Source organism: Artemia franciscana, unplaced genomic scaffold, assembly GCF_032884065.1.
Source record: "Artemia franciscana unplaced genomic scaffold, ASM3288406v1 Scaffold_728, whole genome shotgun sequence".
In the NCBI taxonomy this organism is placed as follows: Eukaryota; Metazoa; Arthropoda; class Branchiopoda; order Anostraca; family Artemiidae; genus Artemia; species Artemia franciscana.
Window position 1 is genome coordinate 206,278 of NW_027067390.1, and position 26,488 is coordinate 232,765.

A 26,488-nucleotide genomic window follows, 5' to 3' on the forward strand; every position below is an offset into this window, starting at 1 on the left:
TTTTAAAATAAAAAATGGATTTTTAACTGAGAACTTTTATTGTAAGTGTTTTATTGTTTTTTATTTTTTCTTTGCTGAAGACGGCCCTTAGATATAAGGCCGAAATATTCAAATAGGTTTTGTTGGTTCACTGTCTTGGGAGAAAAAAAGAAAAAAAAGTCCTCATTATTCTCTCTTTTGTTGTTGTATTGGATTTTGTGTGGTGGGAGGAGGTGCTTGAACCATCTGAAGACAATACCTCTTCATTTATGGGAACTATTGATGTCTGGGAGGGGGTGACAGCTTTCCTCTTGTTGCAGAAGTATTGAAAGTATGAAGAAAAATTACAGTCATATGTTTAATTGCATAGAACTGCAAAGGGCGGAGACATTATGTAAGAATAACATTTTTCCTATTTCTTGCCATTCATTTTATCTGCTTCTGTGATACAAAATGTGACGTTGTAATCAAGGGAAAACATACCGTATTCTTATGGACAGGTATAAATATGATATGGTCTGTGGCTTATCGGCAGGGGTTCCGGTTACAAATTTGTAATTAATTAATTAGGCAATTTTTTTTCTCAGCTGCCTAGTCTGGGGTAATACTATTTTACTGACTATCTGGGCATTTTTGTTGGTAAAACTACCTGAGCTTGTGACAAGCCTAGACAGTCAAACCCAAGACACAAACACAGACAGTCAACTAAATATTGGTCAACCAATATTTTATTCAGTTTTTTTAGCCCAACTGTCCTAGCTTGTAATTGGGTTTACTTGCCTAACATTCTAGGCAGACAGGAGGCTCTTTTGAGCTTTGGACGCTTATTCCCCTGGCAATTCCAGTCAACTTGTTGGTTAACTGACATTAAATTAACTTTTATTTAGTGCAAATGTCTAAGTTTGTAAATTGAATCAATTGCCTTGCCTGACACTCATTGCAGAATGGTCCAATTTTGACTTTAGACGCTTGTTTGCCTGTCATTCCGCGCAAATTAACGGTCCTGTGTCAATACTAGATTCTTGGTTCAACCTGCCTAAGACCATAGGTAGGCGTGCCTTATTTACCTCTCATTCTAGGCAATCGAACGGTCCTGTATCAATTTTAAATTCTTGGTCAACCTACCAGAGACCGGCAGGCGTGACTTTCTAAAAGATAACAAGCAAGTATTGGTCCAATAAGAGAGACACAGTTACTCCCGCCGTTTAACCGTACCATTTAACCAAACTCTTGGAAAACTATTGGTTCTATGATTATCTTAGGTCTATGACTATCTACCTTAGTTCTACTACTACCATAGCAATGACGCATGGACAGATAATAGATATGTGTATCTTTTAACAAATGAACTAACATCATTTTTATACAATCCTTATAAGGAGGGTTAATGCCAGAATTGCCTCTCACTCGATTGCACTATCTGTCTTGGTTTTTTCTACAAATACCCATAACTTGATTCCCAGAACTACTTGATTGTAATTCAATAAGGATATTAGACATCTCCTTTTTCTTGTTCTACGATCGTAAGGACTAAAGAAGATTCGATACCCTAAAATCATTTTGCGAGCCGCAACGGTGTATTTGCCAATTCTCTAAGGATACTAGGTATTGAAAGCTACTGAGGATTTGCAGTTCGACTGCGAAATTTGATTAAAAAGACGGTGAAATTGTGCTATCACGGATTTCAATCAAAGTGAATATCACCTTAGGGAACTCTCAAAGCTGCTGAGCTTATTTTTGGTATTTCCCTAGCAGATATGCTAGAACATTTTTAGGAACTGCCCTTTCCTGAACTTTAAAAAGAAAACTCCATTCCTTTCAAAAAAAAACAATTTACACTTTGTAACGATATAATTTTAGTAGATCTCCATCTCTGGCACAAAACAAGAGAAGTTAAATGGTTTGTCTAGAATATCCGGGAACGTATGTTTTGGCTTCTAGTTTTCTGTCGCTTATCCAAGCTCGACAAGTTATAGAAAGACCGTTCAATCAATTCTTAGCCACACAAACTGAAAAAGATTAAAACGGACGAGATAGAGCGATTCTTTAAGATATTGAATCCCCATGAGCACTGCGTCGCAGCCCATATAGATATTCTTTTACGGTTCATTTAGAAAGTTTATCGTTCATTTAGAAAGTATGTCCCGGGAAGGTATTTTAAAGTACTTACCTCCACTCCTTCTCCCTCTAGAGGGCCCTGAAGCTTGCCTACATGACAGGTCTATACCTATTGAAATTTTGACAAAACAACATTTTACCCTAATTTTCAGTTACTAGTTGCTTTTTCTCTGCCTTTAGTTCTGAAAATCAATTCCTGTTATTTGGGTAGAATTTTGAGCCACAATGTTTTTTTCCAAAATTTAGGAAATGTATTTGCATATCCTTAAAACCTTATAAAATGGAATTGAGCAAAGTTATGAAGCTGAAAACAATTTTGTTGTACTTCAATTAAGCAGAAGATCTATTTTGCAAGGTTTCACTTTTATAATACACATATTTTTAAAGGTCATCAAAGGTCAGGGCCTCTAGAGGGAGAAGGAGTGGAGGTAGTTGCTTCAAAATGCCTTCCCAGGACATACTTTAGTCTGTAGATTCATCCCTGAAAGTTTCATTTTCCTAACCTAAAGCCTTTCTGAGATAGCAAGAAGTCAATTAACTAGAATTTTACCAGTTTATCAAGTCGCACAAAATAGGGATATTCCTACGAATATTTTCATAGCTGAATAACTAAAAATGTTTTACTGGTGTTTGTTGTAGTTCGAATTACAAGAGTACTTTATTTCATCTCCGTTGTTCATAAACACGAAAACACGTTTATCTCGAAGCACCCTCATCTAATGCTAGGTCAGACGCAAAGGATTTTGAGCAAAAAAAAATACTGTGGAAATTGCTAGGAAAACGTTGAAATTTTAAGCCTTTCGCTCTAAAAGACGTACGACTTTTTGAAAGGTTCAATTTGAAAATGGCGATAAAAACTTTAAGGGATTTTTAAAACTTTAAGGGAACTTTAAGACAAAAATCGAATGTGTTTGAACCTAGTACAAGCGTAATAATATCCAGATGTCCATAATTTTTACGGTGCTTTCACACTACACCAAAGAACCTTTCACGCTAGCATGACTTGAGACTTTATGTTATGTGATCTGATAGATCAAATTTTGTCCGTTCCGTAGGCAGTGCTAAGTAGACCAAGGGTCTGTATAAAATTGAACCTCTGGTAATTTTATGGTTTGTTACGGAAAAGTCTACAGAGTAGCAACAAACTGGAATTCCTGGATAGTTGAAAGGTCTGTAAATTATGTCTTTGAAGATGACAATTTCCCCCCTCCCCCACAGTTTTCATGACAAGGGCTGTAAGTTATGCCCTTGGGGTATATAAGGCTTTTATAGAAAGTGTTGCAAAGGAAACTTAAAAAAGGGCACATTCAATTGGGAATCAAGAGGAATTGTGATGGGAGAGCAAATCCCCCCCCCCTCACGTCCACCATTTCCCCAAACAATTCCAATCAAAATTTGAGATAGTCATTTTGTTGAACGTAGTTGAAATTTCCAGAAATTATGTCTGAGGATGACAAATCCCTCCCAGTCTTCAGGGGAAGGGTTGTAAACCTTGCCCTGGAGGCATATTAGGTTTTTATAGAAAGCTTGGTCATATAAATATTGGAGCTCAATGGATTGGTGATCAGAAGCTCTAAAGCCCGTTTTAATAGTCAAAGTAATCGGAAGACAGCTACCCCCCCCCCATACACACTCACGCACGTCGTATTGTCCCGAAATGCATCTAATGGACATTTTGAGATAGCCATTTTATTCAAAATAGTCTAGATATCATATAATAAAGCTTTTGGGGTTGAATAAACCCCCAGAGCCTGGAGACAAGGGTTGTAATTTATGCCTCGTGGTATATAAAGTTTTTATGGAAGGGATAGTTGTCTGAGCTTTAGAGAAGGCTAATTTGTTTTAAAATTGAAAGTTATAGGTCCCTTTTTAAGAGTCAAAATTGATGGAGGGTAGCTAGCCCCTCCCCCTCATCCCAACTACCTCTCTTCACCAAGTGAATTGATTAAAGTTGTTAGATAGTGGTTTTACTCAAAATAGTCCAAAGAACATGTAACAAGGCCTCTAGAGTTGACACAGCCCTCCAATGCCCTGGGGATAGGGTTATAAGTCATACCCTGGAGGCATATATGGTTTTTATGGAATGGGTGGTCGTATAAACTTCAGGTGGGGCTAATTTTATTTAAAATTGAAGTTATAGTGCCCTTTTTAAGACTTAAAAGTAATTTGAGAGCAGCCAGGCCCTCCCCCTCCCATGCTTGTTGTTTCCCTAGAATCATCCAATCAAAATTTGGAGAAAACAATTTGTTCATTGCAGTTTAAGAGTCGGGAATTTATTTCTTTGAGGAAGACACCCCGGCCCCCACTTCTTAGGGCAAGGGTTGCAAGTTTTGCCCCGGGGGCATATAAGGTTTTCTATAAAAAGGATGGTCGTATGTACTTCGGAGGGGACTCATTCGACTGTTAATCAGAATTTCTAGTGCGCTTTTTAAAAATCAAAGTGATCAGAGGGCCACTACTCTCCCCCAAAACGCCGTGTTTTCCTGAAATATATCTAATAAAAAAAAATTTGACAGTTATTCTATTCAAAATAGTCCGAATATCATATAACAAGGCTTTTGGGGTGATACAAAACAGCAGAGCCCGACAGGGGTTATAAGTTGTGCCACAGGTCACTTAATGTCTTTATAGAAGGGATGGTTGTTTAACTTTAGAAGAGGCTCATTTGGTTAAAAATTGGAAGTTCTAGTTCCTGTTTAAGCGTCAAAAATGATGGAGGGCATTTAGCCCTCCCCCTCCCTCTCTCCGACAACATCTCTTTTCATTAAACACATCTGGTTGAAATTAAGAGATAGCGATTTTGTTCAAAATAGTCTAAAGAATATACAATAACACTTCTAGGGTTGACACTTCCCTCAGCGCCCGGGGGGTGTGGTTGTAAGTTATGCTGTGTGGACATATAAGGTTCTTATGGAAGTGGCGGTCGTATAAACTTCAGATGGGACTCATTTGATTTGAAATTGGAAGTTATAATGCCCTTTTTAAGAGTTAAATGGATTTAAGAGCAATCAACCCCCCCCCCCTTTGCCCGTGATCATCATTTTCCTTAACCCCCCAATCGAAATTGGAAGATAATAGTTTTTTCATCGTAGTTGAAGGGTCTGGAAAATTATGTCTCTGAGGAAGACACCCCCCCCCCTGCAGCTCTCAGGGCAAGGGTTGTAAGTTATTCCCTGGGGTCACATAAGGCTTTTATAGAAAGGGTGGTCGTATGCACTTTGGAGGGGACTCATTGGATTGGTAGTTAGAATTTCCAGTGCCCCTTTTGAGAGTCAAAGTGATCAGATCGCAGCCCCCTCCCCCCTCACACACACACACAAACACGTCGTGTTTTCCCGAGGATATATCAAATAGATGTCTTGAGAAAATCCTTTTATGCAAAATAGTCTAAAAGATCATATAACAAGGCGTATGGGGTTGATTCAAACCCCCGAGTCCGAAGTTGGGGGTTATAAGCTATGCCCCTGGAGCATTTAAGGTTCTTATGGAAGGGATGGTTATATAAACTTTAAAGGTGGCTCATTTGACTGGAATTGGAAGTTCTAGTTTCCTTTTGAGAGTCAATAATGATGGAGGCCAAGTTCCCCCCCCCCCCTCCCAGCTTGAGGGAAACCAAATACCTTCCCCCCCCTTCCCCCTAGCCCATCATTTACAAAAAAAAACATCCAAACAAAATTTTGAGACATAATTTTTGTAGAATTGTTTAAAAGCTCAGTAATTATGCGTTTGGATATGTCACACACCCCCCCCCCCGAGGCCTCAGGGCAAGGGTTGCAAGCTATGCAAGTTTTTATTGTTTACATATAGTGTATGCTATTGAGAAAAGGTATGTACCGAAGGCTGTAGTTCTCTTTTAAGAGTCAATAGTGATGGAGATCAAGTACCCCCCCCCCAACTACCCCCATTGTCACTAAACGCGTCTGATTAAAATTTTGCGATGACAATTTTTGTTTAAATGGTCTAAAGAACATATAAAAATGCCTCCAGGATTGGCACAACCACCCAGAGCCCTGGGGCAAGGGCTTTAAATTATGCCCTGGGGGCATATAAGGTTTTTATGGAATGGATGGTCGTATTAAATTCAGATGTGTATCATTTGATTTAAATTGGAAGCTATATTGCCCTTTTTAAAAGTCAAAGTGATTTGGGAGAAACCAACAACCCCCCCCCCCCGGGGGGGGGGTAAGTCTTTCGGGGAGTGATGAACTAAACCATAACATATCATGTGTGCATAAGCAAGTACTGCTAAGGCTGAGGATATTGAAAAAAAAATATCGGAGGAAATGTTGAGGGGAAATTTGAACTAAATCAAAGCATACAACATGTGTGTACAGATTACTGATACGGGCATATCAGCAGTATTTTTGAAACAGCTTATCATATCAAGATTTTTAGGTTTAGATTTTATTTAATTTTAGGTTGTTTTAGTTTGTATGAAACAGGCTAAATATCTGTGTCGCTTTAGTTTTGGATTTTTTTTTCTACTGGCCGAAGTCCCATTTGTTTTCTTCGTCTTGAGAGTTCTCTCTCTTTCTCTTTGTGTTTTTTGTCATGGCCGGCCAGTTTGGCTTTAGTTCTTTCATTCGCGTAAAATTGGGATACCCATTCAAGACCTGTTGTCAGCAAACTTAATGGACCTAGGAAAATCATTTCCTTGCCTAGGACCTAGGAAAATTGTTCAGTGTTTTGGCAAAACCATAATCTCAAGTCAACCAAGTACTTTGGTGCTAAAATTTCAAAAAACTAAAACGCAAATCGGTCATATTGCACTACGAAAAGCTCTCCTCAATTTTTCTCCCGTTTTTTAGGTTGCTATGACGGAAATCTTTACGCTATATCATCTATCAATGGCTCAATCCTTTGGGAATTTAAGACTGATGGAGAGATTAAGTCATCACCGTTCGTCAGTAATTGTGGAAAATCAGTATTCTTTGGTTCCCATGACAAATATTTATATTCGGTTTGTACTAAGGTAAATATGCTCAGATCTGATTAAAGAAGCATCTTCTATATGTTTGCTATTATTTGTTTGTTGACTGAATTGGTTGATTTTGGAGCTGGCTCAGAAGAAGATAATATTTATTAATTTTGCTCATTAGTAAACAAGGAAAATCCAAGGAGGAAGTTTGAACAGTATTTCTTTTTTTTTCTTAAACATCTGTTGATATTCAAAACCATTTTTTTACCATGATAATGATCAAGTTTTTCTTTTAAAAAAAATAAAATTATACGAGCTGTATCTCTTAAGTTTGGAGGTTGTGGGCCTTGGTGGCCTGAGTCTCTGCTCAATTTGGTGGGTCCGCCCATAATAGGTCTTGGAGCTGGGATCATTTTAGATGCAAGAGCAATGACTTTAACGCTTTAACATTTTTTTTCTTTTTTTTAAATTTAGCATGCGTGGCAAAGGCTCATCAAGTACCCAAATCAGGGTGTTCGTGAGGCTTGAACTATATTAAACTTACATCCTTTTATGAAAAAAAATATATATTTATTGCTTTTTTGCTTAATTTTTTTTGCTTGAAGATATTTTTATTATCTAACTGTTAAGAGTAGGGTAGACCGTCTATAACTTGGACCAAAAATTTTCTTTTGGGTATTGCTCAGGTCCTTATAAAACTATCTAAACGCTTGAATGATCAGCCAATAGCCTAAACATTCTAGTTTCTCCAGTAATTTTTGCCGACTTTATTTTTGAAACTGAAAACATTTTAAAGTTAGTTGTTTTTCCCAGTTATCGCCATACCGTCGAAACTGGGGCAAACTGATGTGGAAAACTGGGACATAATATTATCTCAAGGTAGGTACATATTCTCAGACTGTTTTACTGAACTTTCGAATATAAACGTATAAAAGTAAGCAGTATTCAAAAACGTCATAAAACTACATCAGTAAATGTTTCTTAAAAGACATTACTGAAAGACTCTTTCAGGGGAACTATAGAAAAAATTCAGTCATTCAAATCTTTCTGAAAAACGAATTGCTTGGCAGCTCTATCTGTTCCTCCTGGGAAGAAGCTCGACTTTTTATGGAGAAAGGACTGCCACCTTCCAACAGCCAGAAACATCACCAGTGGCCTCGTTTTGTGGGGTTCTGCCTGCCTTCTCTGCAGAATACCGTGGTCTTTGGTGCCGGCCGGTCGGTTAAATCTGAAGTAGCGAAGTTTTTTTCGTCGAAAGCTGATCTGTTTAAGCGCTCGACCCCCTGGCTTGAAGATCTAACCAATAATGTTCTTTGGAATAAAAGCAAGTGGGGAAGCAGTTCCTACGAGCTCCCCTATATCATCGATTCTAATCCGAGTTCCAGGGTGGTTGACTAGCCAGTTGTGGTAAGCCTTGTTGTAGTAATTCTTCAAAGAGTCGTACACTGACAGGTCAAGCGGTTTATCGTTGATTTGAGCAATGCCGAGGGGAGGAGGCTGAAATCGTCAAAAACTTCTCCTCGGCCTTTTTTATAACGTGAACACTCAAGTGAGACCTGTGGTTGTCCATCGAAAGCAGCACAGGTCTCTTGGAGCAAGGTTCAGTATGAAGTAGGAAATTATCAAACCACTGGTTGAAAACGCTTTCATTTACTCACCCACTCGGGGTTGCAGCTCTGATGGATCCTGGTGGAGTTCCCCTTAAAAGCTTCTCTTTGAAATTCACTCTCGGGAATATTGGGAGCGGTGGAACATGGTTTCCTATGGCAATTATGCAGCCAATCGAAGTTACAAAGGTTCCACGTTCCCCAGAAGTCCATTGGCCAACTTAAATTTTCCTTTTCTGGCCGAAACCTTCAAAGGCTGATGAACAGTTGTCAACCCAATTTTGTTAACATTTTAGATCTGAGAAGCAGAAACCTTCTGCTCTACATTAACTTTTTCCAAGTTATCCATGAAAAGTTTCAGTTTCAACAAGCGTTTCAACAAGAAACGCTTGTTGAAGTTTGTTCCTCTGGCTATGCTTGTTGCTTCGGGAACACGCAAGATCAAAGAAGGGCTTCGAGCTTTAAACCCATCTAGTGACGTGTCACCTGCCATTTAGTATCCCATGTGGAGGGGCATTCAAGATAGTTCGCGAGCACATACTTACAAGCGAACTGGTGGAACTGAGTACTGTGGAAGCCGTAATGTAGGTTGGAAGTTTGCATGAGGTAATCTTCCAGCTTAGCCTTATGTTCACCAGTGAAGACCTATCTGTGACGATAATTTGGAACAAGTGACCTAGCATCCTTTTCAGCAGGGTGGCTAGCTTGCAATTGTGTCTTTAAATAGAACATTTACTAATGCCGTGAGTTGATTCAGCTTGTCTCAACGCCATTCTTGCTTCAACAGACTGAATCGCCTCCTCCATTTGATCATCGTTCCACGAAAGTTTTCCTGTCTTTTTCCCATAAATTCGTGGCATTTTCTGTGAGCTCCTGAAAGAAAAGTCTGCTTGTTATGAAGTGAAAGTGGAGCTAATATTGTGATTGTTAATCGAAAAAAAGAACGCACTCTTTTCATACGAAATACGTGTAAGAAGTCTCAACCATAGCAGTAATCATAATATACGGGATTTGAAAACGAACAGAGGATAGAAGAAATGAATAATTTGGCTTAATAAGCTGGAGGAACAAAAGATGTAATTTTGTTTTTTACGGAAACACTAACAACATTGCTTAAAATCAATCGGCTTTGAAAGCAGGATTCTTAGTTGTTTATTTTTTACCTTGATGAGAAAACTAAAGCTATTTTTCTAAGGGGCAGTGGACTTTGAGAAAGGGTCATCACCCACTATTTCGCTTATGACTAAGTCGAGAATTGTTAATACCAAGAATAGATTAGAAAAGAATCTTGAATTTCGCTATTTCTTGTGAAGGGTAGATTTTAGTAGAAGGGAGGAAATCTGAAAATCTTCAAGAGGAAGGCAGTTTTAAGCAGCACAGCGATGTTCTTTGTAAATTTGCTCAGTTAGATAAATCTATCTATATTCCACATAAATTCAAAATGGAAGAATAACCTGATCAATACACCAAATTGTATGCAGTATTTAGGACATATTTTTTAAACTCAAGACTTTTGAGGGTGGGAGATGGAGTTTTGAGCCCCCTTGTATATACAAACATATATATATATATATATATATATATATATATATGTAAATATAAACATATATAACATATATATATATATATATATATATATATATATATATATATATATATATATATATATATATATATATACATATATATATATATATATATATATATATATATATATGTTCTGCCCCCACCTATCTCATCCATTTAATTATATATATATAGATATATATATATATATATATATATATATATATATATATATATATATATATATATATATATATATATATATATATATATATATATATATATATATAGATATATAGATATATATATATATATATATATATATATATATATATATATATATATATATATATATATATATATATAGATATATAGATATATAGATATATAGATATATAGATATATAGATATATAGATATATATATATATATATATATATATATATATATATATATATATATATATATATATATATAGATATATAGATATATATATATAGATATATATATATATAGATATATAGATATATATATATATATATATATATATATATATATATATATATATATATATATATATATATATATATATATATATATATATATATATATATATATATATATATATATATATATATATATATATAGAAGCGTACCTTACTTACACTCAGTCAGGTGTCTGGGACACAATGAGACTGTGTCAGACACGGTGTCCCAGTTATTACTGTACCTGTTGTTCCAGTACTCCCTGGTGGCAACGTTTTTCGGATTTTTTTACTGGTCTCGAAAATAGCACTAGTAAACTTACAAACTCTTAGCACCATCTAAATCTTGATGAATTCACTATCACCTGAAGCCAGTATGGGTTTCTTACCTTCAGGCGTTCAGACATGGTCAAGCATTGAAAATTATGAGAATTAAAAAACAACCATAAAGACTTACTTTTTCAAACTTGTTGAAGAAAGTTTTCTGTCATCTTGACCGAACTTCACCCACGTGTGGGATACTAGATGGTGGCTCTTCAGTGGTGCTTTCAGATTTCTTACGGAACATTTAGACACTAAAAAGGTGAATGTCCCAGTTATAGTCGGTCTCCCTATGCTATAACATGGAGAAAGCTGACTTGTTCAAAAATGTATATAAACATGGTGTTCCTGTTGTGTCCTTTTGGATTTTTTTTTTTTTAAGCAAAAATTGAATTTTATGCTCTATTAATTTCACGATTAATTTCTACGAATTTCACTACATGTAGTGTCCTGTTGTGTCCTTTAATGAAGGCTGTAGTTCTGGAGATCATGGACTTGTTCTGAATATTGGTAGATATTTCACAACAAATTTCTAAATTATTCTGAGAAATAAGTGTTTTCGAGCATAGTTGGAAATAATACTTTTTTTTTATTGTTCCTTGTTTCACAGCTCTGTGCGTTTTCGTAAGACTGTCAATATTACCATTGCTTACCATTGCTGGTCAGCGTTACCAGCATAATAAAGAAGAAGAATTCAGTACTAGCTTCAGTTTGAATTATTAAAATTCGGATTTCAGTTAAAGTTCTTAAGTTTACCTGGAACCTGAAATATTCCTGAAATGGGTAGATTCTTTTAGTTGAACTTTATTATCAAATAGCTTAAGCTGTGCTTTTGTATGCAAATGCTGACTAGTTTAAAAACGTATATAAATACAGTGTGTTGCTGGGCTGGGAAATAAATTTTGCTTCAATTTAAAGTAATTTTAAAAAGAGGGAACGTAAATAAATGTTTACATTTATATTGTAATTTTTTATTTTTACTAGGTGGTGGTATGAAATAACATACTAACATCTGTAGTATACTGTCAGCCATGTTCAAATTTACAAAAACTACCCAATGTTACTCAAAAACCACAAAAGCAAAACATTTGTTTAGCTTTTGCTGAGTGATCTTATAACCCTGACATTTATTTTATTCCTCTTTTTCTCTCAGTTAATCTTCAACTGGTTTTCACAGGTATAGGTATTCCTAGGGTTAGTGGGGCCAGGGGAAAATTAATTACAGGGTCTCCTCCCGATTTGAATATAAGCAAAAAGATCTAATCAAATTGGGCACTTCTCCAAACGCAGCACCCCCAACCATGGCTCCCGGGACAACCGTCCTGGCTGCCCATTAGGAACGACTGTGTTCAAAGGCCATAGGGCCTCTGGGCGGGGGGCATTGAAGGGACTTCAATCCATGCCTGAAATCTAATTATTAGTAGTATCCCATAAGCACTTTAAGTGGGGCCCACCCCCTTTGAATCCCAGCCCGATACTTTTTCTAAATTTCTTCAAGATACAGGCTATCAAATTCTCTTCTAGATTTCTTTGGTTGCTACGTAATAGGGATTGCTAGAGTTCTGGATCCACTAGTCAAGCGAGGAATTCCCTGTTGAAAAAAATTATCATGGTCGAATATTTGTATGTGAAGATGATGTAATCTTACGTGACTTGTTTTGGTTCCTGAGGACCTTTATAATCCAGTAAATACAGGTTTTGAAGGTCAATGAGACGTAAAATGTTGTATCTTAGGGTTCACTCACCTCAGAATTGAAAAAAAGATAAGTATGTCAACATTGAGGATATTGTCAAGTGTGTCAACTCTTTTGGATATTGAAGATGTTAGTAATGGTAAAATGAAGCATTGAGTGCGTAACGTAGCTTTAGAAATTACAACGGGGTGTCGGCCAACTCCAGAATGGAACGAGATGTTTGCACGATATATAATAGGTTGGGGACGATGAAAAATATACATTTAAATTTAATAATAAGGAACTATTTATAAGTAAAAGAATAAAATATTTAGGCTTTATCTTATCGGAAAATGGAAGCCTAAGGAGTCATGTTGATGAAATAATTAAGAGAGGTAGGGTGGCCATGTCAGCTATATTTAAAAACCCGACGATAATGGGGATCAAAAACCTAAAAATGCATAAAAGAATATTTAAAACAAAAATTTTACCTGTGATAGAATATGGAACAGAGATATGGGGTGGAGAAACGGTGCAGCAACTGTTCCAGCTCCAGTATTATAAAAGAGTGTTTGGTCTACATCAACCAACTCATTCACAGATTTTGAAAGGTGATATGGGCCTGTTTTCTTTAAAGCTACGTAGGTATATTTTAATGCTTAGATTCTGGTTGAAGTTAATTAAGAGTAATGAAGATAGACTAGTAAGAGTGGCATATGAAGAGATGTTGAAATGTGGTTTAAAAACCCCGTGGCCATTCCAAATTAAATCATTACTAGAAAAAGTAGGAATGCCTTATTTATGGAATAATGGTCTTTGCTCTCGTGATGTACCAACAAATTTAGAAAGCCAGGTACGATTTATGTTAGAGAGTCAGGAAATTCTGCATTGGCAAGGGCTGGTTTTTGATTCTACAACCCTACAACATTATAATCAGGCAAAACCTAGTTTTGGGGAGGAAGTTTATTTTAAATTTAATGTACCGTCTATGATTCCACGTCGTTGGATTCAGCTTAGGGCAAATTGTCTTCCAATCCAGAACAGGCAAAAAACCTTCGACAAAAATAAAATGATAATTGATCCTGATAGGCGGTATGTTTATTCCCTTTGTAAAGATGATTGAAGACTTGGATCATTTTCTCCGGAAATGCCCGGTGCTCTTGGATTTACGGGAAATTTATTTGCATGGGATTAATTTGATGCTTGATATTCTACAAAATATTAACCCAACCACAATATTTCGAGTGGGAGTATATATAGATAAATCTTTAATAAGAAGAAAAAGTTTTATATGATTAATTTCTTTTGTAGTTAGATTAGGTACTTTTTGCGTTGAATTTTGTTTTTTTGTGCTTGTTCGTACTGTTGTTAATTTCCTTGCTTGTTTGTTATTGATTTATATTTTTGTGTGTATATGGCCCACGGGTTTTTGAAATACACCTATCTATCTATCTATCTATCATTGACCAAATTCAAGTTGGAAGAACTGTTGTGCTTTGCAGCAAAAGTACAAGCATGTGCAAAGATTACAAGACGGATTAAATGCATTAGGAAAATATATTGAAGATGACTATCTAAATCGATCTATAAAACAGGATGGGGGTTTACTGGATGTTTAGCGAGAAAGAATCTTTATTCTATGTTAATCTGTAATCGTTAGTGAGAGTGTCAGGATCAAAAATGCTTGGATTTGAGAAACAAAAAAATCATGCGGAATCTAGTGACTAAATAAAAAACATATTGATACATAAAGCGCAAAACCCCGGCTGATTATGGGTACCTTGAAAACAATATCTGCACCTTTCTGTGTAAAAAACTGTTTCTGCGTATATTAGCTATCATAACAGTGCAATTATGGCGATCTCCTATCACATAGGATTATTTATACTTTCTTTTTTCTGCCGTTGTGTTTTTCGGTTTCTAAAAAAACGTTCTCGCAAGCTTACAAAAACTGTGCGTAACACAGGTATAGATCTCAACATTGAGGATATTGTCAAGTGTGTCAACTCTTTTGGATATTGAAGATGTTAGTAATGGTAAAATGAAGCCTAGAGTGCGTAACGTAGCTTTAGAAATTACAACGGGGTGTCGGCCAACTCCAGAATGGGACAAGATGTTTGCACGATATGTAATAGGTTGGGGACGATGAAAAATATACATTTAAATTTAATAATAAGGAACTATTTATAAGTAAAAGATTAAAATATTTAGGCTTTATCTTATCGGAAAATGGAAGCCTAAGGAGTCATGTTGATGAAATAATTAAGAGATAGGGTGGCCATGTCAGCTATATTTAAAAACCCGACGATAATGGGGATCAAAAACCTAAAAGTGCATAAAAGAATATTTAACACAAAAATTTTACCTGTGATAGAATATGGAGCAGAGATATGGGGTGGAGAAACGGTGCAGCAACTGTTCCAGCTCCAGTATTATAAAAGAGTGTTTGGTCTACATCAGACAACTCATTCACAGATTCTGAAAGGTGATATGGGCCTGTTTTCTTTAAAGCTACGTAGGTATATTTTAATGCTTAGATTCTGGTTGAAGTTAATTAAGAGTAATGAAGATAGACTAGTAAGAGTGGCATATGAAGAGATGTTGAAATGTGGTTTAAAAACCTCGTGGCCATCCCAAATTAAATCATTACTAGAAAAAGTAGGAATGCCTTATTTATGGAATAATGGTCTTTGCTCTCGTGATGTACCAACAAATTTAGAAAGCCAGGTACGATTTATGTTAGAGTGTGAGGAAATTCAGCATTGGCAAGGGCTAGTTTTTGATTCTACAACCCTACAACATTATAATCAGGCAAAACCTAGTTTTGGGGAGGAAGTTTATTTTAAATTTAATTTACCGGCTATGATTCTACGTCGTTGGATTCAGCTTAGGGCAAATTGTCTTCCAATCCAGAACAGGCGAAAAACCTTCGACAAAAATAAAATGATAGTTGGTCCTGATAGGCGGTATGTTTGTCCCCTTTGTAAAGATAATTGAAGACTTGGATCATTTTCTCCGGAAATGCCCGGTGCTCTTGGATTTACGGGAAATTTATTTGCATGGGATTAATTTGATGCTTCCGGATATTCTACAAAATAGTAACCCAACCACAATATTTCGAGTGGGAGTATATATAGATAAATCTTTAATAAGAAGAAAAAGTTTTATATGATTAATTTCTTTTGTAGTTAGATTAGGTACTTTTTCCGTTGAATTTTGTTTTTTTGTGCTTGTTCGTACTGTTGTTAATTTCCTTGCTTGTTTGTTATTGATTTATATTTTTGTGTGTATATGGCCCACGGGTTTTTGAAATACACCTATCTATCTATATATCTATCTATCATTGACCAAATTAAAGTTGGAAGAACAGTTATGCTTCGCAGCAAAAGTACACGCATGTGCAAAGATTACAAGACGGATTAAATGCATTAAGAAAATATATTGAAGGTGACTATCTAAATCGATCTATAAAACAGGATGGGGGTTTACTGGATGTTTAGCGAGAAAGAATCTTTATTTTATGTTAATCTGTAATCGTTAGTGAGAGTGTCAGGATCAAAAATGCTTGGATTTGAGAAACAAAAAAAATCATGCGGAATCAAGTGACTAAATAAAAAACATATTGAAACATAGAGCGCAAAACCCCGGCTGATTATGGGTACCTTGAAAACAATATCTGCACCTCTCTGTGTAAAAAACTGTTTCTGCGTGTATTAGCTATCATAACAGTGCAATTATGGCGATCTCCTATCACATAGGATTATTTATACTTTCTTTTTTCTGCCGTTGTGTTTTTGGGTTTCTAAAAAAACATTCTCGCAAGCTGACAAAAACTGTGCGTAACACAGGTATAGATCTCCTGATTTTGTGCCTTCGGCCGGGAGTAAAACGCATGGTGAAGGGCAAATCATTTTCACTTTCCGTGTCTTTCCCCCAGATTTCTCCAGGTACCCATTTGGAGCCGTGTTCCCTCCGGCTGAGCTTATACAGCCTAACAGCTAACCCGCGTTCTAAACTAAATTATGAGCGACACCAGCACTTGGTGCCACAGACACAGGGTTTTGGTTTGTCTCGAAGTTTCCTTATATGTTTTAGCTTTCCTGTAAAATTATTTTCTGGCTCTCGTAAAAAAAAAAATTCAAAATAAACTTATCTTACCTCTTACTAACTAAAACATGAACTATGAGTATTATGTAACTGTCGAATCAAGTACACAATATGCAGTAAGGTACTGTCATATAGGAGAGAAAACAAGTAGTGACGCAAAGGGAGAGCATTAGGGTGCTCTTCATCAACTTAATTTTATCCCTTTTAATAGATAGAATATCCAATTTTTTGTTAACATTTCATATTCGTTAATTTTAATTTCTGTGTTCTCAGTATCATTCTCCCCCAGGTCACTCAGAATATCCTCCGATGACTGATAGATAAGCGTCTTGAAGATATTTAGGATACATCCGCATTTAAGGGAATTGCAAAAAAGGGAAAAGTAATCCATGAGTGTTCTATGACTAAAAGTGGGGCACCGTTGCCCGAGCGTCATAAATCTCAGGCAGAGAAGAAAGAAAGCTCCCGTGATGCAGACCGAGCAAGGACCAGGAAAGTGCGGACAGGTCCCTTCAGCTGTCAGCCTTTTCTCAGCAGTGGCTTAAAATACACGGTACCGAAGGATACCATCCTGGGAGGATCCTCTACAGAAGGACAACTGCGAAAAGGCGGAAAAGCTAGACATGGACAACGGCCTTTGCAAGTTGACGGAAAGGAGGGGCTTATCACCGTCAACTTATTCTTCTTAAATCTTTATATAGAGCCGTGGTTCATGCCCTGTCAGAAGGAGGGGCCCCAATACGTCTTGCGAGAATGAACAGGACTCAACCAGAAAAGTTATCATACTTTGACTGATTGTTTATGGGTTTTTTCATTTTGCAATTTCATTAATATTGATTTTAATTTGATCATTTCGTGTTTCCCTTTTGAGTTTGTGCATATTTTCCGTTATTATACTTACTGCGTTAATTTGTTTCCTTTTTAATTGGTTTTCCATCTTTTAAATTCCAGCCAATGTTTTTCAATATTTTTTTTAAGCTTGTATCTTATCTTTTGACAGTTGAGTACACACTGCAATATTTATTTACGACATTGTATATTGACGTTGATTCGTACGACAGTGTTGATTTTCTTTTCTATTTTTAATTTTATGAATGACAAAAAATTGCGCATTCTTCGCTTATGATTTTAGTTTTTAAGTAAAGGTTTATCTTTTATGAATGTAATTAATGTAGTAAGACAAATAAAGTTTTTGGAAGAGTGGTGAGACTCCCTGATTACAGGCTCCTAAAAGCCGCGTTTGATGAATCAATGAAACGTTGGCAAAAGGGGATGTCTGTTGCCAGAGTAAGAAGGATTCTAAGTTATTGCAGTTTGTATCATTGTTAGAATAATTGAAGGAAATAGGACCAGAGACATTATTATAGTTTTATAAAGTTAAAGCAAAAACATTGTGATATTTCTAATTTGGTGTCTTTATGTCATTGTCATCATTTAAACGAGCTATGGAGGTATGCTCCGATACTCCATTGCGATAATTTGCAGACATTTTTTTCGATTCTTGATGATAACTAATGCATTCAGCTTATAAGCTCGAAAGTTCACTTGGAGCTATCAAGTCTGAGGCAAGCTTTCGCTAGACTTCAAAACGTTTGATATTAACTTCAGAATTTTCACGCGAACCCTTCTCAAAAGATGGTCAGTGACCAAAGTCACTTTGTACTTACTGATATGCTTTCATTTCCTAAAATCCATAGCACCGTTATCTTACAATCTTTATTATTTACAAAATACACTTTGATGACAACAGCTCAGAAATCTCACAAATTCACGGGATAATACCGTGGATATTCACTGTATATAAGTAGTATAGCTATAATACGTCCAATGGGAGCCCACCGCCTTTGAATCTCGATCAAAACACGTTTTTTAATTTCTTCCACAGATCCTTGTTACATAATAGGGGATGTTTTCCTCAAGATGTAGGTGTTTGTCACTTAATAGGACTCTTTTTTTAATTAATTTTGTCTTTGATTTCTAATTGATTAAAACCCGCTAGGGCCAGGTGGGATAAACCTTCAGGACCCGCTAGTGAAAATAACACATATACAAAGATTACAAGATGGATCAAATTAGTCAAATCGTCAGTGGAGTACATTGAAGATAATGATCCTGATCAATACATAAAAAAGGAGTTAGTTTGTTACTATTTCTTGTTGGATATTTTACTAGCGATGAGACGGTAGAAAGAATCTTCATTCTTCGAAAGTCTAAAATCTGTAGTGGGGGTGTCAGGATTAAAAGTGAATGGATTTGAGAAATAGAAAATCATAGGAAATCTAGTGACTTTGGAAAAATATTTAATTTAGATGATGATTTTCAACAGTTATCTGTTCAAAGGAAAATATTTTTTTAGAGAATGCTTAAAGATGTAATGAAAAATGATTGTCCGTCTTTGGACTATTGTATGAAACTTGTACGTCATGGCCCAGATGCATTTACTCAGTTCTGACCAATTAATTGAAAGAAAATAAAATGATATTGAGGATTTACTTTTGAGCACAACCCAGAAATTCTTTTAAGGTGGCCATTTTCCAAAACAACAACAAATAAGTCGATATGTTTTTTTAATTCTGTCTAAACAAGTTTAATCGTTTTGATTAATGCGTTACAATTGATTACTCCTCCTAGAAGACTTTTGTTTTATTGACCGCAAGTCAGCTTCATTTTGGAAGAAATACAGTCAACATTGAAAAAGTGTTTTACACGAGTACATTATGTTTGTATAGATTGAGCAACTGGTCATTCTGTGAGAATTGCACTATTATTGATGACTGTAGCGAAACGTGTAGATTGTGCAATCCATGTAAACTGCTTAGAGGATACGCAGTGGAAATTAAAGTCTGTAATTCCTTTCTTGAACACAATTATGACTCTCACATTAGAGGCTTCCCATGTTCCAATTGTCACAGTGAAAAATGCAATTTATGGCAAAATATTTTCCCTGGTATGATTGCAGAAACCCTGAACTTCTTTTCAGTTTATTTTTAAGAGACTTACCGTTATGGTTTTTAATTGTTCCGTGAGGAAGATCCTGGTCTGCGTTTCAATTGCTGTTCAATTGCAATTGCTCAATTGGATGTTTTGTCAAATCCGATTTTTGTGATATCGCTGTGAAGATACTGGCTACTATGATTATAATCCTTCTGCTTTTTATTGGGCTGTACAGAAGGTGATTTTTCATATTAGAATATTGTATGTGACAGTGCTTCAAATAAGTAAATTGAAACACGTGGGTCTTATAATTTGAATCAAAATAGTATTATTAACTTTACAAGGAAATATAATAAAAGTGAAGTTCCATTATATTGTAGAAAATGTGACCCTGACTTTGTATGCCAGGATGAGTGCAAGCTGAATCCTGATGAGCTACTGCCTTTATCATTATGATGGTCACCTGTGTGTGGAAGAAGAAATATAGAGGACACAGACTTTTTTATTGTACATACAAGTTTTATTAAAAAAAAAATTCACAGACATTTTTAAAGCATTTCGCTTTTAGGGCACTGAAATTTATATTATACAGGTAGGGAACACTGTTTCCATCTAAAAAGTCGCTCAACCGAGGATTGTCTACATAAATAATGAGAAATTCACTGTAAGTATATCCGAGACATCGAAAGATAAAATATATTAGTGCATTAAAACTACAGCTTTTGGCTGATAAATCTTCTGATTTTCCGATTTTGCTCGCTTCCGATTTTGAGTACTAGATCTTCCACTTTACTCAAGAAATTTTTTAACGCGAGGCGTGTAGAATGCATATGGTAGGCCAAGAAGATGAAAAAAATTCAATATTCTTCGTTGTTTGAAATATGCAATATCCCGTCTTTACAGTTGATGGGCTACTATTAACAATGATAAGGGTATTCCTAACGCTTTGAATTTGATCAAGGAAATCCGAGCGTATGCAATAGGATTTATATTTTGACATTTAGGGATCCAAATTGAATACATTAATTACTTGATTTGTTTTTATGGTGCCAAATCTAATAGAACAATGCCATCAGGAATAATTTCTCAACAGGTTTCAAATTGATTTGTAAGATTAATGCTGTACTCATCTTCAACGGTTCGGCGAAGGTACCCTCTAAACTTACTCTACTCGTTCAGACAATACTCATATCTTGAGTACCGGACAAATCAAATACAATGATACCATGAGTATTTGCAAACATTTTATCGATTATAGCATTTTTAAATAGTTGCGAATCTTGACCTAGGGATTGTATGGTCAGTTCATATAGGGTCCCGTAGGATTTATCAAACGATAAATTGTAGTGTTTACTTACAGGAGATTAAAGTCCAAATATCTCAAATTTATATGGATATTTTGTCCATGATCCTATTGCACTAGTACTTTTTACAAAAGTCAAAGCAAGTTTTAAAGGAATTTCGTCATTGATATATAACGAATATGCATAGGTACCCGTAGCAATATGTCCTTGATTTGTGGTTGTATATGGAGCGAGCAGTTCTATATTATTTCCTCTAGCTCTCAATTTTTCAATTGCCAAAGCAACAGAACTCATAATCTGTTGTTTTCTTTCATGAAGTATTGCCAAGGTGAGAGAGACTGTGACATCAGGAGCAGTGCCAAGTAATTTTTGCAAAATAAGATTGGACAGAGCAAGTTGTAGCTTTATGTTGATCTTGACCTTGAAAGGTAATCATTGAGGGATATTAATATTTCATGATTTATTTTTCCAACCATGTTGTCATAGCTAGGTATATTGCTAGTGTCAGTTTTCCGTTCTATGTTCACATCCAATAGCTAAACCTCTCAATTTCTTATAGGACTTTGGAGGCATCAAAATCAATTGTGCGTAACTTGTGTAGTCTGATAGATCATTGCTTGTGCTCACCGACGTTCCATTTATGTATACACTTATTTGTTTAAACAAATTATGAATTAGAAAATTCTCATAGGATAATCCCTCGACTGCACCCGGTTTTTCATTGTTAGATATTTTGACAATCTCATGCAAATCTATACATCTGGAAGTCAAATCTGAAGCAGTCTTTACTGGAATAAATTTGAAAATGTAGGCTTTCAGAATGCGGTTGTTGCGGATAAAATTGTTCATAGTAAGCATGTTTCACATGAACATTTTCTGCATTGGAAAGATTTAGAGATGAGGTGACTGAAGGATGAGATTCTTTATGTGATAAACATGCCACTTCTAGGAAAAGAAATCCTTTTTCGATCTAACAATTTTATCCTGGGTTTTTTTCTTCTTTGTCAAGAGGAATGTTTTACGCTTCTGGCCAAAGTTGAGATTAATGAATGATGAGGTGCTTCTCTCCCTTTTTAAACCTTTTTCTCTTTGTCGTGATTTCAATCACTCGCCAAGGGATCGCGCACCAGACCTGAGATTTTGTGTAACACTTTTTAAATCCTTCCAAGAGCCACAGTCATGTAGTGTAGAGGACGCGAAATCCAAAGCAATTGGAGCAATATATGTTTTAGAAAGAGGTAATTCTGAGCAAAACAACATAGCCAATCAATTTCTAAGACAGTAACCGAACACTGACGAACGACCCCGTAATATTGTACTCCATAGACTATCGTGAGATGCCGGTTTATATCAGAGTTAAGTGATTTTATCCGGTCCTCTTCCTCGCCTTGTACTGGCCAATGTTTTGGTCTAACTTTTATATCATAAGCATGATCTTTTCTCGGAATATTATATTTATTTGTAAGAATACAATCAACAAGAGTAACTCCATACTTTCCATCTAGTTTGGTGGAAGGGGAGCTTTTTGTCCAAAAATCTTTTCATTTAGTTTCTTCGCTGTTATGATGACAACTAGTGACCTTTTTTACTACTCACTGGTAGATATAAGGTCATTTTATTGTCAAAATATCTGTGACCACACGTAACTCTTTGGGTCTGTTTTGACTGGAATCCAATAAAATATACCATAGGGTTTATTTGTAGCTTGATTGTATGCCGAGAGTAAAAATTTCAGTTGACCGGGATATATTTGTTCGTTTAAAGCTATAGGAGAACTTGAATCACGAACAACCCTGTAGATGATATAGTAAGTACAATTCAATGCACGTGTTCTTGCTCTGATCAAAGAGATTGTGGAGAACAACGGTTAAGGAAATTTTACCATGATGAGACCAGACCTTGAATAGCTGAAACATCTCCTGAGTCCATTCTTCAGTTGATTCAGCTAAATCATCAATAATCAATCACTAGTTTGCTTCAATAGTATTTAACAGGTCAAGTCCCTGTATGAATTTTATTTTTGGTGCAATATGCTTTATTTTATCATAGGACTCTTGCCACACACTATAGCAAAAATAGATATTTTTCGAATTTTTTAAAAACATGTTATCAACGATTTGAATTATTTTTGATAAAAGTGTTGTTTTGCCAGGCGAAGAAATGACCTGCATGGAGTTTTAAATTGATGTATGTTACTCTTCTTGCCGTCAAAATACAACTAACCTAATCCAACCTAATGATTGATCAATAATCAATCACTAGTTTGCTTCAATAATATTTAACATGTCAAGTCCCTGTATGAATTTTATTTTTGGTGCAATATGCTTTATTTTATCATAGGACTCTTGCCACACACTATGCAATAATAGATATTTTTCGGATTTTTTAAAAACATGTTATCAACGATTTGAATTATTTTTGATAAAAGTGTTGTTTTGCCAGGCGAAGAAATGACCTGCATGGAGTTTTAAATTGATGTATGTTACTCTTCTTGCCGTCAAAATACAACTAACCTAATCCAACCTAATGATTGATCAATAATCAATCACTAGTTTGCTTCAATAATATTTAACATGTCAAGTCCCTGTATGAATTTTATTTTTGGTGCAATATGCTTTATTTTATCATAGGACTCTTGCCACACACTATAGCAAAAATAGATATTTTTCGGATTTTTTAAAAACATGTTATCAACGATTTGAATTATTTTTGATAAAAGTGTTGTTTTGCCAGGCGAAGAAATGACCTGCATGGAGTTTTAAATTGATGTATGTTACTCTTCTTGCCGTCAAAATACAACTAACCTAATCCAACCTAATGATTGATCAATAATCAATCACTAGTTTGCTTCAATAATATTTAACATGTCAAGTCCCTGTATGAATTTTATTTTTGGTGCAATATGCTTTATTTTATCATAGGACTCTTGCCACACACTATAGCAAAAATAGATATTTTTCGGATTTTTTAAAAACATGTTATCAACGATTTGAATTATTTTTGATAAAAGTGTTGTTTTGCCAGGCGAAGAAATGACCTGCATGGAGTTTTAAATTGATGTATGTTACTCTTCTTGTCGTCAAAATACAACTAACCTAATCCAACCTAATGATTGATCAATAATCAATCACTAGTTTGCTTCAATAATATTTAACATGTCAAGTCCCTGTATGAATTTTATTTTTGGTGCAATATGCTTTATTTTATCATAGGACTCTTGCCACACACTATGCAATAATAGATATTTTTCGGATTTTTTAAAAACATGTTATCAACGATTTGAATTATTTTTGATAAAAGTGTTGTTTTGCCAGGCGAAGAAATGACCTGCATGGAGTTTTAAATTGATGTATGTTACTCTTCTTGCCGTCAAAATACAACTAACCTAATCCAACCTAATGATTGATCAATAATCAATCACTAGTTTGCTTCAATAATATTTAACATGTCAAGTCCCTGTATGAATTTTATTTTTGGTGCAATATGCTTTATTTTATCATAGGACTCTTGCCACACACTATGCAATAATAGATATTTTTCGGATTTTCTAAAAACATGTTATCAACGATTTGAATTATTTTTGATAAAAGTGTTGTTTTGCCAGGCGAAGAAATGACCTGCATGGAGTTTTAAATTGATGTATATTACTCTTCTTGCCGTCAAAATACAACTAACCTAATCAAATCTCAATCTGTTGAATAAATACCAAAAAATAAAATGCATTTTTTCTGTAATGCAAATATTTGCACTATATATTTTAAAACATATCTACCTAAAATGGACTCTTGAATATATTTACATGCTCAGTAATGAACAACATTTAAAATACACATAGAAAACGGTCCTATCCGGAGGGCCGGACCCGTTCGGATCCCCCTGGAGGACGCGGTGGCTGGAAGGCAAGGGGGCCCGCAGTGGCGGGCAAGGACCAGATAACAACCTAGGCCGGGGGGTAAGAAATATAAAATAGTATAATATTAAGCACTTTTTAAACCACACTGATTCCACCTTGCGGAAAAATAGATAAATAAAATAAAAACATATGAAACAATAGAAAAACAACCTTCTTAGCTGAAGACCGTCGGGATGGAAACTGAGAAAAACTACTGGGATAAAAAAGGCTCCTCTTCCCATCAACTATTGAACTTTCTCCAGACTCAGACGCAGTCTGTATTCTACATATATGTTTCGATCTGAAGTAAGGTAGTGACTGTGTGGTAATATCCTTACACCATCCGCGCACACATTCTGATATGGCTGACATGGCATTTTTCTCAACTCTAACTGTGTAGTTTTTATGTTTTAAAAGAACGACAGGCCATGACACTCGCTCTTGAAATTGAATGATTTTCTGCACAGTCCTTATAAACATTCAAGTCGAAATGTTCCTTTACATAGTGTGAAGGCACCCCTTTGCGGACTTTTTTGTATCCTCATTGTGCGTTTTCACGTAGTACACCTTCGAACGTGCAAGCACACTATTGGATGTCATGTCAGTTCCCGTCTCGGATTTTAAATATAACAACTTATTTAGGACCCGGTGATTCTCTAGCTCGGGGTAAATAGACTCTTTCTAGTTTTGTACTCCATTCGATATTTAATGTACTCGCCATTTTTAAAATCGTCTAATAAAGTTTCTGTTATAACTTTTGACAATAATGAATCTGTATCCCCGTAATATGCTAGAACTAGTCCCTTACCCGGTCGTTGGAGATTTCACACGTTGTAATAAAATTCCAACATGAGTTTCTTGGAAACTTCTAAAATGGCGCTACCAGCGGCAATATTTTATCCAAAACTAAATTTCTTTTTTTCTATGCAAAAGGACTATAATGGATTCTATGACTGTGAATGATATGAAATTCGGGCACAATCTTCTAGGTCGGTTACAACGTCACAACGACTCCTATGACGCACAGAGTCACATCTTACCGAAGGCTGAATTTAAAATGATTTTAAAGATCTCCTATTCAACCTTCATTTTTACCTCAGAGCTTTTACTGACAAAGGTGTCAATAAATTTCTTTATGCATGCCTTTTGATCAAACTTGAGGGGTGTATGCATCTTTGTGACCTTAAAACTGAAGGCCAGCATCCACCACAAAAGAACGTGATGTGCACCAATGTTCTATTTCGGATAAAGGTCGGCAATAAGTATTTTTTTTTTTTTTAAAGGTGTCCAGTATATATTCCCATCCTCTACCAGAGAAACATTATAGGGACTCTTCATTGAAGAGAAATTCAATGAAAAGGGCGCAGGATTTTCTAGCATTACCATAAAAAAAACAATGAAAAAGTAAACATGAAAAAGTTTTTTCAATTGAAAGTAAGGAGTAGCATTAAAACTTAAAGCGAACAGAGATTATTACGCATATGAGGGGTTCTTCTCCTCCTAAATACTTCGCTCTTTATGCTAAAGTATTTTAGTAATTTCAACTATTTATTCTACAGCCTTTCTAATTCAAGGGTCATTCTTA

At 35.5% G+C, this 26,488-nt stretch overlaps 1 pseudogene; it reads left to right on the forward strand.

The window, feature by feature from the left end:
• LOC136043569 (beta-alanine-activating enzyme-like) overlaps positions 1 to 26,488 on the forward strand; it is a 202,276-nt pseudogene that overhangs the window by 96,010 nt on the left and 79,778 nt on the right.